The sequence below is a fragment of the Arachis stenosperma genome, chromosome 1 (assembly GCF_014773155.1).
Source record: "Arachis stenosperma cultivar V10309 chromosome 1, arast.V10309.gnm1.PFL2, whole genome shotgun sequence".
NCBI lineage: Eukaryota > Viridiplantae > Streptophyta > Magnoliopsida > Fabales > Fabaceae > Arachis > Arachis stenosperma.
Window position 1 is genome coordinate 44,280,306 of NC_080377.1, and position 17,779 is coordinate 44,298,084.

The 17,779-nt window shown below is 38.9% G+C and overlaps 2 non-coding genes across 2 annotated transcripts; both read left to right on the forward strand.

The window, feature by feature from the left end:
• The first annotated feature begins 2,217 nt into the window (after positions 1-2,217).
• Positions 2,218-2,325, forward strand: LOC130955630 (small nucleolar RNA R71). The gene has a single exon (XR_009076827.1). It is a non-coding gene; the product is annotated as a small nucleolar RNA R71 (small nucleolar RNA).
• Positions 2,326-16,642: 14,317 nt separating this feature from the next.
• Positions 16,643-16,746, forward strand: LOC130949835 (small nucleolar RNA R71). The gene has a single exon (XR_009073471.1). It is a non-coding gene; the product is annotated as a small nucleolar RNA R71 (small nucleolar RNA).
• The last annotated feature ends 1,033 nt before the right edge of the window (positions 16,747-17,779 follow it).

The following is a 17,779-nucleotide window of genomic DNA, read 5'->3' on the forward strand; positions in this document are numbered from 1 at the left end:
GGAAGAGGTAATGAGGTGATTGGTGAATGGGGGGAGAAGAGGGTGAGTGGTTGTGGGGTTGGTGGGGGTCCTGTGGGGTCCACAGATCCTGAGGTGTCAAGGAAAAGTCATCCCTGCACCAATTGGCATCAAAATCCACGTTTTGAGCCATTTCTGGCGTTAAACGCCGGGCTGGTGCCCATTCCTGGCGTTTAACGCCAGGTTCTTGCCCTTTTCTGGCGTTTAACGCCAGTCTGGTGCCCCTTTCTGGCGTTAAACGCCCAGAATGGTGCCAGACTGGGCGTTAAACGCCCAACTGCTAGGTTTACTGGCGTTTGAACGCCAGCAACATCTTCCTCCAGGGTGTGCTGTTTTTCTTCCTGTTTTTCATTTTGTTTTTGCTTTTTCAATGGATTTTGTGACTTCTTATGATCATCAACCTACAAAAAACATAAAATAACAAAAGAAACTATATAAATTATAATCATTGGGTTGCCTCCCAACAAGCGCTTCTTTAATGTCAGTAGCTTGACAGAGGGCTCTCATGGAGCCTCACAGATTCTCAGAGCAATGTTGGAACCTCCCAACACCAAACTTAGAGTTTGAATGTGGGGGTTCAACACCAAACTTAGAGTTTGGTTGTGGTCTCCCAACACCAAACTTAGAGTTTGACTGTGGGGGCTCTTCTTGACTCTGATTTGAGAGAAGCTCTTCATGCTTCATCTCTATGGTGACAGAGGGATATCCTTGAGCCTTAAACACAAGGGATTCTCCATTCACTTGAATGATTAGTTCACCTCCATCAACATCAATCACAGCCTTTGCTGTGGCTAGGAAGGGTCTGCCAAGGATGATGGTTTCATCCATGCACTTCCCAGTCTCTAGGACTATGAAATCAGTAGGGATGTAATGGTCTTCAATCTTAACCAAAACATTCTCTACAAGTCCATAAGCTTGTTTTCTTGAGTTGTCTGCCATCTCTAGTGAGATTTTTGCAGCTTGTACCTTAAAGATCCTTAGCTTCTCCATTACTGAGAGAGGCATGAGGTTCACACTTGACCCTAAGTCACACAGAGCCTTCTTGAAGGTCATGGTGCCTATGGTACAAGGTATGGAAAACTTCCCAGGATCTTGTCTCTTGTGAGGTAATTTCTGCCTAGACAAGTTATCCAGTTCTTTGGTGAGCAAAGGAGGTTCATCCTCCCAAGTCTCATTTCCAAATAACTTGTCATTTAGCTTCATGATTGCTCCAAGGTATTTAGCAATTTGCTCTTCAGTGACATACTCATCCTCTTCAGAGGACGAATACTCATCAGAGCTCATGAAAGGCGGAAGTAAGTCCAATGGAATCTCTATGGTCTCATTTTGAGCCTCAGATTCCCATGGTTCCTTATTGGGGAACTCAGAGGAGGTTGGTGCACGCCCATTGAGGTCTTCCTCAGTGGCGTCCACCTCCTCTCTTTCCTCTCCATATTCGGCCATGGTTATGGCTTTGCACTCTCCTTTTGGATTTTCTTCTGTGTTGCTTGGGAGAGTACTAGGAGGGAGTTCAGTAACTTTCTTGCTCAGCTGTCCCACTTGTCCTTCCAAATTCCTAATGGAGGACCTTGTTTCAGTCATGAAACTTTGAGTGGTTTTAATTAGATCAGAGACCATGGTTGCTAAGTCAGAGGGGTTCTGCTTAGGATTCTCTGTCTGTTGCTGAGAAGATGATGGAAAAGGTTTGCCATTGTTAAACCTGTTTCTTCCACCATTATTATTGAAACCTTGTTGAGGTCTCTCTTGATTCTTCCATGAGAGATTTGGGTGATTTCTCCATGAAGAATTATAGGTATTGCCATAGGGTTCTCCTAGGTAATTCACCTCTTCCATTGAAGGGTTCTCAGGATCATAAGCTTCTTCCTCAGATGAAGCCTCCTTAGTACTGCTTGGTGCATTTTGCATTCCAGACAGACTTTGAGAAATCAAATTGACTTGTTGAGTCAATATTTTATTCTGAGCCAAAATGGCGTTCAGAGTGTCAATCTCAAGAACTCCTTTCTTCTGACTAGTCCCATTGTTCACAGGATTCCTTTCAGAAGTGTACATGAATTGGTTATTTGCAACCATCTCAATGAGCTCTTGAGCCTCTGTAGGCGTCTTCTTCAGATGAAGAGATCCTCCAGCAGAGCTATCCAAAGACATCTTGGACAGTTCAGAGAGACCATCATAGAAAATACCTATGATGCTCCATTCAGAAAGCATGTCAGAAGGACATTTTCTGATTAATTGTTTGTATCTTTCCCAAGCTTCATAGAGGGATTCTCCATCCTTCTGTCTGAAGGTTTGGACTTCCACTCTAAGCTTACTCCATCTTTGGGGTGGAAAGAACTTTGCCAAGAAGGCATTGACTAGCTTTTCCCAAGAGTCCAGGCTTTCTTTAGGTTGAGAGTCCAACCATATTCTAGCTCTGTCTCTTACAGCAAAAGGGAATAGCATCAGTCTATAGACCTCAGGGTCAACCCCATTAGTCTTGACTGTGTCACAGATTTGCAAGAATTCAGCTAAGAACTGATGAGAATCTTCCATTGGAAGTCCATGGAACTTGCAATTCTGTTGCATTAGAGAAACTAATTGAGGCTTAAGCTCAAAGTTGTTTGCTCCAATGGCAGGGATAGAGATGCTTCTCCCATATAAATCAGGAGTAGGTGCAGTAAAGTCACCCAGCACCTTCCTTGCATTGTTTGCATTATTGTTGTTTTCGGCTGCCATGTCTTCTTCTTCTTTGAAGAATTCGGTCAGGTCCTCTAAGAGAGTTGTGCTTTGGCTTCTCTTAGCTTTCTCTTCAAGGTCCTTTCGGGTTCAGGGTCAGCTTCAACAAGAATGCCTTTGTCTCTGCTCCTGCTCATATGAAAGAGAAGAGAACGAGAAAATGTGGAATCCTCTATGTCACAGTATAGAGATTCCTTGAGGTGTCAGAGGAAAAGAGAAATAGAAAGAAGAAGGAGAAGAAGAATTCGAACTTTACTTAGATAAGGTTCGAATTGTGCATTGAGAAGGAGTGGTACTCCATAAATAGAAGGATGTGAGAAGGAGGGAAGAAGATTTTCGAAAATTAATTAAAATATTTTGAAAACATTTTTGAAAAAACATTAATTGATTTTCGAAAATAAAAGTGGAAAGGAAATCAAGTGATTTTTGAAAAAGATTTTAAATTAGAAATCAAAAAGACTTGATTTAAAACTATTTTGAAAAAGATGTGGTTAAGAGGATATGATTGAAAAGTTTTGGTTTTAAAAAGATTTGATTTGAAAACAATTTTAAAAGATATGATTTGAAAACACTTTTAAAAAGATTTGATTTGAAAAATTAATGACTTGCCTAACAAGAAAAGATATGATTCAAACATAAAACCTTCCTCAACAGAAAAGGCAAAAAATGTTCAATCAAATCATTAATTGTTAGTAAGTATCTTTAAAAAAAGGAAAGAAATTAATTTTGAAAACATTTGATTGAAAAGATTTGATTTGAAAAAGATTTGATTTTGAAAAACTTTGAAAACTTGAAAAAAAATTTGATTTGAAAAACAAAATCTTCCCCCTAGCACCATCCTGGCGTTAAACGCCCAGAATGGTATCCATTCTGGCGTTTAACGCCCAAAATGCACCCTTTTTGGGCGTTAAACGCCCAACCAGGTACCCTGGCTGGCGTTTAAACGCCAGTCTGCCTTCTTCACTGGGCATTTTCGAATGCCCAGCTTTTTCTGTATAATTCCTCTGCAGTATGTTCTGAATCTTCAATTCTCTGTATTATTGACTTGAAAAGACACAATTTGAAAATATTTTTTGGATTTTTTTTTATAATCAAAATGCAACAAGAATCAAATAACAATGCATGCAAGACACCAAACTTAGCAGTTTGTAAACTACTGACACTACATGAGACACATAAACACTCAAGTCAAAAGAATTCAAAGATCAGAGTAAGAAATCATCAAGAATTACTTGAAGATCCTTAAGACACATGAATGAATGCATGCAATTGACACCAAACTTAAGATGAGACACTAGACTCAAGCAAGAAATATTTTTGGTTTTTATGATTTTCTATTTTTTTTTTTGTGTTTTTCGAAAATTAAGTGAAAACATCAAAATTCTTAATGAGAATTCCAGGAATCAGTGCAATGCTAGTCTAAGACTCCGGTCCAGGAATTAGACATGGCTTCACAGCCAGCCAAGCTTTCAAAGAAAGCTTCGGTCCAAAACACTAGACATGGCCAAAGGCCAGCCAAGCCTTAGCAGATCACTGCTCCAAAAGCAAGATCAACAAGCTCTTGTGATGATAAGTTGAAACCTCGGTCCAATGAAATTAGACATGGCTTTACAGCCAGCCAGATTTCAGCAAATCATCATGAAACTCTAGAATTCATCTTCAAGAATTTCGAAAAAAATAAATGCCTAATCTAAGCAACAAGATGAACCGTCAGTTGTCCATACACAAGAACAATCCCCGGCAACGGCGCCAAAAACTTGGTGCACGAAATTGTGATCAATACTTTTCAAAACATAAACAATCCCTAGTAATGGCTCCAAAGACTTGGTGCTCAATCCATGGCATAAACACAACTTCGCACAACTAAACCAGCAAGTGCACTGGGTCGTCCAGTAATACTTGGTGCTGAATACCATGGCATAAATCCACGGAGATTGGTGGTAGAAGCAAGCTATGGTCATCTTGAAATCTCAGTCAGGCAGACTCAAATGGATATGGTGATAAACGAAAATACATAAAAGATAAAGATAGAGATATTGTATTCATTGTGTAAGAGCTTCAGACAAGTGTATGAAGATGCCTTCCCTTCCGTCTCTCTGCTTTCCTACTGCCTTCATCCAATCCTTCTTACTCCTTTCCATGGCAAGCTCATGTAGGGTTTCACCGTTGTCAGTGGCTACCTCCCATCCTCGCAGTGAAAGCTAATGCTCACGCACTCTGTCACAGTACGGCCAATCACCGGTTCGGTTCCTCCCTGCCGGAATAGAATCCCTCTTTTGCGTCTGTCACTAACGCCCAGCAGGTTACAAGTTTGAAGCACGTCACAGTCATTCATCATTGAATCCTACTCAGAATACCACAGACAAGGTTAGACCTTCCGGATTCTCTTGAATGCCGCCATCAGTTCTTGCCTATACCACGAAGATTCCGGTTAAAGAATCCAAGAGATATTCACTAAGCTCAGATGCTTGTAGAACAAGAATGGTTGTCAGTCACCTTGTTCATAGGTGAGAATGATGATGAGTGTCAATCATCACCTAATCAGATGAAGAACAAGTGATATCTTGGACAAAGAACAAGCGAAATTGAATAGAAGAACAATAGTAATTGCATTAATACTCGAGGTACAGCAGAGCTCCACACCTAATCTATGGTTGTAGAAACTCCACCGTTGAAAATACATAAGAACAAGGTCTAGGCATGGCCGAATGGCCAGCCTCCCAAAGTGAGTTCAATCATCAAAACATGATCAAAAGACCCTCTCTATCTTACAATAGTAAAAGTCCTACTTATAGAAAACTAGTAGCCTAAGGTGTACAAAGATGAGTAAATGACATAAAAATCCACTTCCGGGCCCACTTGTGTGTGCTTGGGCTGAGCAATGAAGCATTTCGTGTAGAGACTCTTCTTGGAGTTAAACGCCAGCTTTTATGCCAGTTTGGGCGTTTAACTCCCATTTAGGTGCCAGTTCCGGCGTTTAACGCTGGAATTTCTGTAGGTGACTTTGAACGCCGGTTGGGCCATCAAATCTTGGGCAAAGTATGGACTGTCATATATTGCTGGAAAGCCCAGGATGTCTACTTTCTAACGCCGTTGAGAGCGCGCAATTGGGCTTCTGTAGCTCCAGAAAAATCCACTTCGAGTGCAGGGAGGTCAGAATCCAACAGCATCTGCAGTCCTTTTGAGTCTGGATCAGATTTTGGCTCAGATCCCTCAATTTCAGCCAGAAAATACCTGACTCAAAAACACACAAACTCATAGTAAAGTCCAGAAAAGTGAAGTTCCAGCTGACAACAATCATGGCTGATGATGGGACATGTCAAGGCTCGCCTCCTCGGCCATGTCTGTTCTAGTCTCAGATTTGTACTTCTTACTTGCTTGTTGCACACAAATTTCCTTGGAATTCTTCATCTCCGCCTCATAATCTGCATTGATGCATAATCTCTTTTTTTTGAGGTTCAGATGCATTCCCAAGTTGTAAGCCAGCTCCAAGGCCCATTTGACACTCCTCGGCATGTCTGTCTAGTCTCAGATTTGTACTTCTTACTTGCTTGTTGCACACAAATTTCCTTGGAATTCTTCATCTCCGCCTCATAATCTGCATTGATGCATAATCCTCTTTTTCTTTTGAGGTTCAGATGCATTCCCAAGTTGTAAGCCAGCTCCAAGGCCCATTTGACATCATTCATCTACTGAGCCTTTGCAATGCAATCCTCTTCCATTTCTTGCTGATCCTCTGGTAGCTCAACAAAATACTTTTTCCTGGTTCCTACCCTCTGAAACACAGTTCTGGCACCTGCATTGATAATTCTTTTCGTTTTTGGTTTTTCTCTGTAGCTCTACAACTGATCAGCAACATGACTCATACAATCTGTCCCCCTCTCTTTTAATTGCAGCATTCCATCATTGAGTTGATGATTCTGCTTGAACCCCTTCTTGCCAAAGTGCTCGTTCAACTCTTCTCTAATTGATAAGCACCTGATATTATCTTTGCTACCTTCCTCTACCAGCATGCTTGCTGTCTCTTCTTGAGTTACCGTTAGGCCAGCTAGACCAACCTCATTCTTTGTTGTTCTCATATTAAAAGGTAGGGCCTTATTGTTTTCGTACACTTGTGCACGGATCTGATTGCCCTAATCCCTTTGCCCACCATCCCAATTATCCCCTCCTGACGCTTAAAGCTTATCCTTCCCTTTTCTAGTCCTGTTTAAAATGTCTGCTAGCCTCTCACCCGATCCTGAATGTTTGTCTTCATACAAATCACGCCTGGGTGATATACTTACTGAATCATCATCGATTTGCACCCTTGATCCCTGGCTCTCTATGACTAAAATTTTGTTGCTCCTGGACGCATTCAAAAGTTCTTTGAAACGCTTCCCCTACCCTGTCACTCGAACACCTTGCATCTGCCCATCTCTCCTTGGGAAGCTCCCATTCTCCGCACTCTCCACCACCCGCTTGTTTATTCTTCGACAACACCATGTTTTTCTCATCTTCTCTCTGCTCTACACCCCCTGGATGGAATAGCCTTAGCTCTGTTAATCCCCAACCTCGGAGCATACCTTGGTTTCAAAGGGTCCCAACATGCTATTGCCATTGGGTTCTTACAGTCCTTTTTATTATGACCAAGAATTCTACAGTTTAGGCAATAGATATCCTGAATCCTTTCATACTTCAAATCAATCCACAAATCAAGAGCGTTTTCTCTAGCTAGCCAAAAACCAGTAGGTAAAGGTTTAGTGACATTCAAAGTTACCTTAACTCTCAAGAAGGTTCTCTGAAGGATGTTATTCCATCTAGGATTTTCTGTTTCCATCACAACTCCTAATCTTTTACCAATGATTTCTGATGATTTGGTTGTTATGTACTGAAGCGGAAGCCCATGAATTTGTACCCATAATTCCATGGTTTTGTAGTCAACATCACATACTGACTGTCTGCCATTCTATATCTGCAGGTTCACAAGATTCTCTCTGATGCTCCAAGGTCCACCTTTCCGTATCTGAACACCCTTGCTGGCATCTTTAAAGCTAATCATAACCTTATTTCTGCCCACCTCTGTGATGGCCACTCCCTCCGGATTTCTCCAGATTCCCAGCAGTGCTGCTTTGCACGTGTTGAAGCTGACTTCCTTGTCAGAGATAATCTTGCCTACCATGTTCAAATTTCCTTCAATAAAGCTCTCATCATATGCTGGGCTGAGACGGACCACGTCTCCCTCGATAGACATATCCTCTGCTTGTGCCATGACAAGAAATACAAGAGTAAAGGAAGCAGAAATGTCATATAAAAGAGAAATGAACGAAGACACTCCTAAAAGGAAGATTCTCCTGAGAGAGAACAAAGGCGGTCTACACCGTTTTGCAATTAGTGTTTAATTTCAAAGGTTATGCGAAAAGAATGGACTTTTTGGTGGTGGGACCTTTTTTCATTCTTGTTGGGCTTGATTAATTTTGTTTTATGGTAGTCTATGTGAATCTTTTTGGATATGAGCTTTGTAAAAAAATTGGTGTGAGAGACCTTTGTTAATTGATTTGATTTGGTGATTCTATTCCAAAAAAATAAAAAAATAAAAAATAAAGCATGTGAGAAAGAGGAAGAAAAATCTTGACAAAAAAAAGGAAGAAAAATAAATTAGGTATTCAATGTAGTTTATATTTTTAAGTATTAAAATGTTCAATTTAATTTTATATATTTTGATTTTGTTTATTTAGTTATTAAATTGACTTTTATATTAGTAAATTTAGAATTTTTTTTATCTAATAAGAGATTATAAATATGTATTAAACTATTGTAGTCGTCATAAAAAAATTAGAAAAATATTAAAACACTTTTAGTTTCGCAATGAAAATATGGTATAAACAAGTGAGGTTGAGTTAGCTCCTATCTTGTTATATCGAAAAATTGAGTAGAAGGTTGAGTGATTCCCTTCTATTGGATTTTCAAATTATAGTGTTTACAAGTTAGGTTGAATGAGTCATTTTCTTGTTGCATACAAAATTTGGATAAAAAATAGAATAATTTTTTTATTCAATTATAATATGTCATTTTTGTTTTCTACTTTGTATTTTCAATTTAATTTTTTTTGTTTTTGTTTATTGTGTCTTTATCTTTTTGTTTATTATTAGTTTTTTCTTTTATTAAAATTTGTTAAAGATGTAATTATTTATATATCTTTATATTTGTTAAAATTTTTAGAATAAATAATTTTGATTGTAAGAAAAAAAAAAACATATAAGTATCTTTGGATGACCATGGTGATTATACAATACCTACCACATCGAGTTTATCTCTCCCATCATCGTTATTGTCATCATAAACGTAAAGCTACAAAGGGTTCCAACTAATGGCCTCTAATTACTCCATGAAACAGGTCCAACAGTTGAGCGAGAAAGGCTTCTACCCAATGGCCTCTACGGTACTCCATGAAACAGGTCCAACATGGGAGCTAATATGGGCCTAGGTTCAATATATTTTTTCTCCTTTTAACTTTAAATTATTTTTCATCTAACTAATCAACCTAATAATAATTAGGCTTACTTTTAAAATTTTTTATTACACTCAAATTCAATAACAAGTGGTCCCACAACACAGTTTCTGTCTTCTAATGTAGATCCCACCTTCTCATCAATTGTTTACTGCAAAATGACTTTATTATCCAACCCTAAACCACTAAAATTCCTTATATTGTGGTATGTGTCCTATCTACATGTGTAAAAATAAATTGCTTTCTACATAGTAGTATATGCCTTTCTTTAATTATTCCATAATAATAGCTCTTCTCATTGCCATCATCATCTCCCTTAACACAAATTTGAGCGTAAAAAGTTTTTTTTACCAACACCCCAATCTTTTATGTGAAACTTAAAATCATTTACTATATACCAAAAATAACTATGCACTTTTCTACTGTGACCCCATGCAAATTGTTGGTCACTAAAATCAGTTTCTATTCTGTGATTTCTTGCAGTAAATGTTAGAGTCATATCACCTCAAGTACCATGGGAAGTGAAAAAAATTGGAAAAGGTTGTAATTGGTTGATTCGGATAATATTTCAGTAGAGAAAGGGAACTTGGGAGGTCAAAAGATCTAATAGACCTCACTTATGTTTGGTAACAGAGATATTTAGTGATCACAAGTAGCTTGATTACCACATGATTTGTGTTTTCATCTTTTTGCTGGTTAGGGCCAATGCTACTTTTACAATAAAGGTCTTGCAGGATGCAACAGAAGCAAATTATGATTTCAGAACTAGTTATAATAATGCTTGTTTGGCAAAGCAGAAGGCTGTAGCACAGATCTACAAAGATTAAGAGGAGTTCTATAGTGGGCTGCCATGATGGGTTCATGGTGTGCTATTAGACATAGCCGGTAGCAATACAGTGTTAAAAATGTATCCAATCAGAGTTGGAGATTAGTGATGATTTTACAGTATACTTCCACCGTCTTTTCTGGATATTCTCTCCATGTGTCAAGGCTTTCGGGCATTGTAAGACACTTGTCAATATTGATGGGACTCACTGCTATGGGAATTGCATAGGATAGAAACTCAAACATCATCCTAGTAGTTTTTGCACTTGTTGAGGGAGAGAATGCAAAATCGTGGTCTTTTTTATCTCTGATAGGCACAATGGGATCAAGACTGCTTTGGAGACCTCCTAATAGTGGTTGGCTCCTGTCGAGTGTATATCGTGCATTCTATATTCGTCATGTTGCAACAAACTTTGCTTTGAGTTTCAAGGGTAAACTTGCAAAGAGGTTGCTTGTGAATGCTGTGTATACAAAGACAAAGCTTGAATTTGACTACTGGTTTTGCCTTCTAAAGACGGAGGACCCAACTATATGTGATTGGACAAACAGAATTAAATATGATAAGTGGACGCAACATCAAGACAGTGGGAGAAGGTTTAAACATACGACCATAAACATTTTTGAGTGTGTAAGCTATGTTTTGAATGCAGAAGGAATCTTCCGACCACTTCGTTAGTGAAATCCACATATGGTAGGTTGGTAGAGCTATTTGTTCGCCGGGGACAAGAGGGTAAGACATAGATGGGGGCCGACTACCAATTTCTCCAAGCTTTGATGAAGGCCATAGAATGTAATAAGAGGGAGTCGAGATATTATGAGTAACTTTCTTAAATGATCATCAATAAAAGTAATAAAGTAAATAGCTCCACTAAAAGTCTGTACTTTCAAAGGATCACAAATATCATAGTGCACCAATTTCAAGAGCTCTGATTTTCTTGAAGATTGATGCTTCTTGAAGGATAATCTTCTTTGTTTGCCAGCCGTGCAATGAGAATATTTCTCCAACTGTGCATTCTTCAAACTAGAAAGAATATCCTTTCGACGCAAACAGTTATGTCATTTTTCACTAATATGACTGGTGCACGAAATTGTGATCATCAACAATGGCGCCAAAAATTGGTAGCGCTCTCAAACGTGAATCACACTTAGTCACAACTCTGCATAACTAATCAGCAAGTGCACTGGGTCGTCCAAGTAATACCTTACGTGAGTAAGGGTCGATCCCACGGAGATTGTTGGTATGAAGCAAGCTATAGTCATCTTGGAAATCTCAGTTAGGCGGATAGTAAAAGTTATGGAGTTTTCGAATAATAATAATAAATAAGCAGAAAATAAAGATAGAGTTACTCATGTAATTCAATGGTGGGAATTTCAGATAAGTGTCTGGAGATACTTGTCCCTGTTGGATCTCTATTTTTCTACTGCCTTCCTTCAATCCTTCTTATTCCTTTCCATGGAAAGCTGTATGTAGGGCATCACCGTTGTCAATAGCTACATCCCATCCTCTCAGTGAAAAAGGTCCAAATGCTCTGTCACGGCACGGCTAATCATCTGTCGGTTCTCGATCATGTTGGAATAGAATTCCTTGATTCTTTCGCGTTTGTCATCACGCCCAACAATCGCGAGTTTGAAGCTCGTCACAATCATTCAATCCCTGAATCCTACTCGGAATACCACAGACAAGGTTTAGACTTTCCGGATTCTCATGAATGCCGCCATCAATGTAGCTTATACTACGAAGATTCTGATTAAGGAATCCAAGAGATATGCGCCCGGTCTAAGGTAGAACGGAAGTGGTTGTCAGTCATGCGTTCGTAGGTGAGAATGATGATGAGTGTCACGGATCACCACATTCATCATGTTGAAGTGCAACGAATATCTTAGAATAAGAACAAGCGGAATTGAATAGAAAATAGTAGTAATTGCATTGAAACTTGAGGTACAGCAGAGCTCCACACCCTTAATCTATGGTGTGTAGAAACTCCACCGTTGAAAAGGCATGGCCGAATGGCCAGCCCCCTAAACGTGATCACAGGATCAAAAATACAATCCAGGATGTCTAATACACTAGTAAAAAGTTCTATTTATACTAAACTAGCTACTAGGGTTTACAGAAGTAAGTAATTGATGCATAAATCCACATTCGGGGCCCACTTGGTATATGTTTGGGCTGAGCTTGATCTTTACACGAGCTGAGGCTTATCTTGGAGTTGAACGCCAAGTTGTAACGTGTTTTTGGCGTTCAACTCTGGTTCGTGACGTGTTTCTGGCGTTTGACTCCAGAATGCAGCATAGAACTGGCGTTGAGTGCCAGTTTACATCGTGAAATCTCGAATAAAGTATGGACTATTATATATTGCTGGAAAGCTCTGGATGTCTACTTTCCAACACCGTTGAGAGTGCGCCATTTAGAGTTCTTGAGTGCAGGGAGGTCAGAATCCAACAGCATCAGCAGTCCTTTGTCAGCCTCCTTATCAGAGTTTTGCTCAGGTCCCTCAATTTCAGCCAGAAATTACCTGAAATCACAGAAAAATACACAAACTCGTAGTAAAGTTTAGAAATGTGAATTTAGCATAAAAACTAATGAAAATATCCCTAAAAGTAGCTAGATCCTACTAACAACTACCTAAAAACAATGCCAAAAAGCGTATAAATTATCCGCTCATCACAACACCAAACTTAAATTGTTGCTTGTCCCCAAGCAACTGAAAATAAATTAGGATAAAAAGAAGAGAATATACTATAATCCTAAAATATCAATGAATATTAATTCTAATTAGATGAGCGGGACTTGTAGCTTTTTACTTCTGAACAGTTTTGGCATCTCACTTTCTCCTTTGAAGTTTAGAATGATTGGCATCTATAGGAACTTAGAATTTCAGATAGTGTTATTGATTCTCCTAGTTAAGTATGTTGATTCTTGAACACAGCTACTTTTATGAGTCTTGGCCATGGCCCTAAGCACTTTGTTTTCCAGTATTACCACCAGATACATAAATGCCACAGACACATAGCTGGGTGAACCTTTTCAGATTGTGACTCAGCTTTGCTAAAGTCCCCAGTTAGAGGTGTCTAGAGTTCTTAAGCACACTCTTTTTGCTTTGAATCACGACTTTAACCACTCAGTCTCAAGCTTTTCACTTGGACCTACATGCCATAAGCACATGGTTAGGGACAGCTTGATTTAGCCGCTTAGGCCTGGATTTTATTTCCTTGAGCCCTCCTATCCATTGATGCTCAAAGCCTTGGATCCTTACCCTTGCCTTTTGGTTTTAAGGGCTATTGGATTTTTCTGCTTGCTTTTTTTCTTTTTCTTTCTAAAATTTTTTTTCGCCCCTTTTTTTTTTTTCGCAAGCTTTTGCTTTTTCACTGCTTTTTCTTGCTTCAAGAATCAATTTTCATGATTTTTCGGATTATCAATAGCATTTCTCTTTGTTCATCATTCTTTCAAGAGCCAACAATTTTAACATTCATAAACAACAAGATAAAAAATATGCACTGTTCAAGCATTCATTCAGAAAACAAAAAGTATTGTCACCATATCTATATAATCAAACTAAATTCAAGGATAATTTCGAAATTTATATACTTCTTGTTCTTTTGAATTAGAAACATTTTTCATTTAAGAGAGGTGAAGGATTTATGGAATTATTCCTAGCCTTAAGACATAGTTACTACATACTAATGATCATGAAGTAGAGACACAAAACATTGATAAACATGTAACATAAAAAACCGAAAAATAGAGAGATAAGAGCAAGGAAGTTAAGGAATGAGTCCACCTTAGTGAGGGTGGCGCCTTTTGAAGGACCAATGGTGCTTTTTGAGCTCCTTTATGTCTCTTCCTTGCTTCTGTTCCATGATCCCTAGTGATTTTGGTGCTCCTATCCTTAGTTGCTCCCAATAATTATGTGGAGGAACATGTATCCCCTAAGGTATCTCAGGAATTTTTTGATGAGAGAATTCCTCATGCTCTCTTGATGTGCAGTCAAATGCTCTATTACTGAGCTATGGATCCTTGAGATGAATCTCTCCATCTCCCATGACTCAGAGGTGGAAGCTTTTGTCTTCCATTTTCTCTTCTCTTTCTTTTCTTTTTTTTTTTTTTTTGAGGTTTCTCTGGCCTTAGGTGCCATCAATGGTTATGGAAAAACAAAAAAAACTATGCTTTTACCACACCAAACTTAGAATATTGCTCGCCCTCGAGTAAAGAAGAAAGAATGGAAGGAGAAGAAAATATGGAAGAGAGGGAGAGATGTGTATGTTTCGGCCATATGGGTGGGATTGGGTGGTAAAGAGATGGATGGATGTGAGTGGTGAAGAGGTGATGGGGAAGAGAGATTGAGGTGATTGGTGAAGAAGAGAGAAGGTGAGTTGAGATAGGTGGGGATCCTGTGGGGTCCACAGATCCTGAGGTGTCAAGGATTTTCATTCCTGCACCAATGAGGCGTGTAAAATGCCCTCTGCATGCAATCCTGGCATTTAACGCCAGATTGGTGCTTGTTTCTGGCATTAAACGCCAGCTCTAAGATTGTTCTGGGCGTTCAACGCCCATCTGCAGCATGTTTCTGGCGTTGAACGCCAGCTTTCCTCAGTGTGCAATCCTGGCATTTAAATGCCAGATTGCTGCATGTTTCTGGCATTCAGTGCTAGATCCATGCAGCCAGATGCCCCTTATTGGCGTTTAAATGCCAGTAAGTCCTTCCTCCAGGGTGTGATTTTTCTTCTGCTATTTTTTATTCTCTTTTTAATTTTAGTATTTTTTTCGTGACTCCACATGATCATGAACCTAATAAAACATAAAAGAACAATAAAAAAAATAAAATTAGATAAATAATAATTGGGTTGCCTCCCAATAAGCGCTTCTTTAATCAATAGCTTGACAGTGGGCTCTCATGGAACCACACAGGTGATCAGGTTAATGTTGTAGACTCCCAACACCAAACTTAGAGTTTGGATGTGGGGATTCAACACCAAACTTAGAGTTTGGCTGTGGCCTCCCAACACCAAACTTAGAGCTTGATTGTGGGGGCTTTGTTTGACTCTGTACTGAGAGAAGCTTTTCATGCTTCCTCTCCATTGTTAAAGAGGAAGATTCTTGAGCCTTAAACACAAAGTAGTCCCCATTCAATTGAAGGACTAATTCTCCTCTGTTAACATCTATCACAGCTCCTGCTGTGGCTAGAAAAGGTCTTCCAAGGATGATGCATTCATCCTCTTCCTTCCTAGTGTCTAAGATTATGAAATCAGCAGGGATGTAAAGGCCTTCAACCTTTACCAACACGTCCTCTACCAATCCATAAGCTTGTCTTACTGACTTGTCTGCCATTTGTAATGAGAATAAGGCAGGCTGTACCTCACTGATCTCCAGCTTCTCTATTATAGAGAGTGGCATAAGATTTATGCTTGACCCCAAGTCACACAGAGCCTTTTCAAAGGTCATGGTGCCTATGGTACAGGGTATTAAGAATTTGCCAGGATCTTGTTTCTTTTTGAGGTAAAGTTTGCTGAACCCATGTATCTAGTTCACCAATGAGCAAGGGAGGTTCACCTTCCCAAGTTTCATTACCAAACAATTTGGTATTCAGCTTCATGATGGCTCCTAGATATTGAGCAACTTGCTCTTCAGTTACATCTTCATCCTCTTCAGAGGAAGAATAATCTTCAGAGCTCATGAATGGCAGAAGGAGATTTAATGGAATCTCTATGGTCTCTATATGAGACTCAGATTCCTTTGGATCCTCAATAGGGAACTCCTTCCTGCTTGAGAGACGTCCCATGAGATCTTCCTCATTGGGATTCGCGTCCTCTCCCTCCTTCTTGCATTCGGCCATGTTGAGTATATCAATGGCCTTGCACTCTCTCTTTGGATTCTCTTCTGTATTGCTTGGGAGAGTACTAGGAGGAGTTTCAGTAACTTTCTTACTCAGCTGGCCTACTTGTGCCTCCAAATTTCTAATGGAGGATCTTGTTTCACTCATGAAACTTAAAGTGGCCTTAGACATATCAGAGACTAGATTAGATAAATTAGAAGTGCTTTGCTCAGGATTCTCTGTCTGTTGCTGAAAAGATGATGGAAAAGGCTTGCTATTGCTGAGCCTAGTTCGTCCACCATTATTAAAGCATTGTTGAGGCTTTTGTTGATCCTTCCATGAGAAATTTGGATGATTTCTCCATGATGAATTATAGGTGTTTCCATAAGGTTCACCCATATAATTTACTTCTGCTATTGCAGGGTTCTCAGGATCATAAGCTTCTTCTTCAGAAGATGCCTCTTTAGTACTGTTGGATGCATTTTGCCATCCATTCAGACTTTGAGAAATCATATTGACTTGCTGAGTCAACATTTTGTTCTGAGCCAAAATGGCATTCAGATCATCAATTTCAAGAACTTTCTTCCTTTGAGGCGTCCCATTATTCACGGAATTCCTCTCAGAAGTGTACATGAACTGGTTATTTGCAACCATGTCAATAAGTTCTTGAGCTTCTGCAGGCGTTTTCTTTAGGTAAATGGATCCACCTGCAGAATGGTCCAATGACATCTTAGAGAACTCAGATAGACCATAATAGAATATATCTATCATGGTCCATTCTAAAAACATGTCAGAAGGACATCTTTTGGCCATCTGTTTGTATCTTTCCCAAGCTTCATAGAGGGATTCACCATTTTTTTGTTTGAAGCTCTGAACATCCACTCTAAGCTTGCTCAGCTTTTGAGGAGGAAAGAACTTAGCCAAGAAGGTCGTGACCAGCTTATCCCAGGAGTCCAGGCTATCTTTAGGTTGAGAGTCCAACCATGCTCTAACTCTGTCTCTTACAGCAAATGGAAAAAGCATGAGCCTGTAGACTTCAGGATCTACTCCATTAGTCTTAACAGTCTCACAGATCTGCAAGAACTCAGTTAAAAACTGGTAGGGATCTTCTGATGGAAATTCATAAAACTTGCAGTTCTGTAGCATTAGAGCAACTAGTTGAGGTTTCAGCTCAAAATTGTTTGCTCCAATGGCAGGAATTAAGATGCTTCTTCCATCAAACTTGGAAGTAGGTGTAGTATAATCACCAAGCATCCTTCTTGCATTATTGTTGTTGGGTTCGGCTGCCATCTCCTTTTCTTGTTTAAAAATTTCAGCAAGGTTGTCTCTGGATTGTTGTAATTTAGCTTCTCTTAGTTTCCTCTTCAGAGTCCTTTCAGGTTCTAGATCAGCTTCAACAAGAATGCCTTTTTCCTTGTTCCTGCTCATATGAAAGAGAAGAGAACATAAAAAGAAGAGGAATCCTCTATGTCACAGTAAAGAGGTTCCTAATTATTAGTAGAAGAAGAAAGGGGATAAAGAAAGGAAAATCCAAATACAAGAGTGAGGATAAGGGCAGTGATTTGAGATGAAGAGAAGTGTTAGTAAATGAATGAATAAATAGAATAATATGAGAGAGGGAGAAATTTTCAAAAATTAGAGAGAGAAAAGTTGTTAGGTGGTTTTGAAAAAGATAAGAAACAAACAAAAAATTAATTAGTTAGTTGAAAAAGATTTGAAAATCAAATTTGAAAAGATAAGAAGATAAGAAGATAAGAAGTTAGAAAAGATATTTTAAAATCAAATTTTTGAAAAAAGATAAAATTTTGAAAAAAATATGATATAAAAGATAAAATGAAAAGATATGATTAAAAAGATATGGTTAGAAAAGATTTAATTTTTACAATTAAAATTAATTACTTAACTAACAAGAAACTAAAAGATA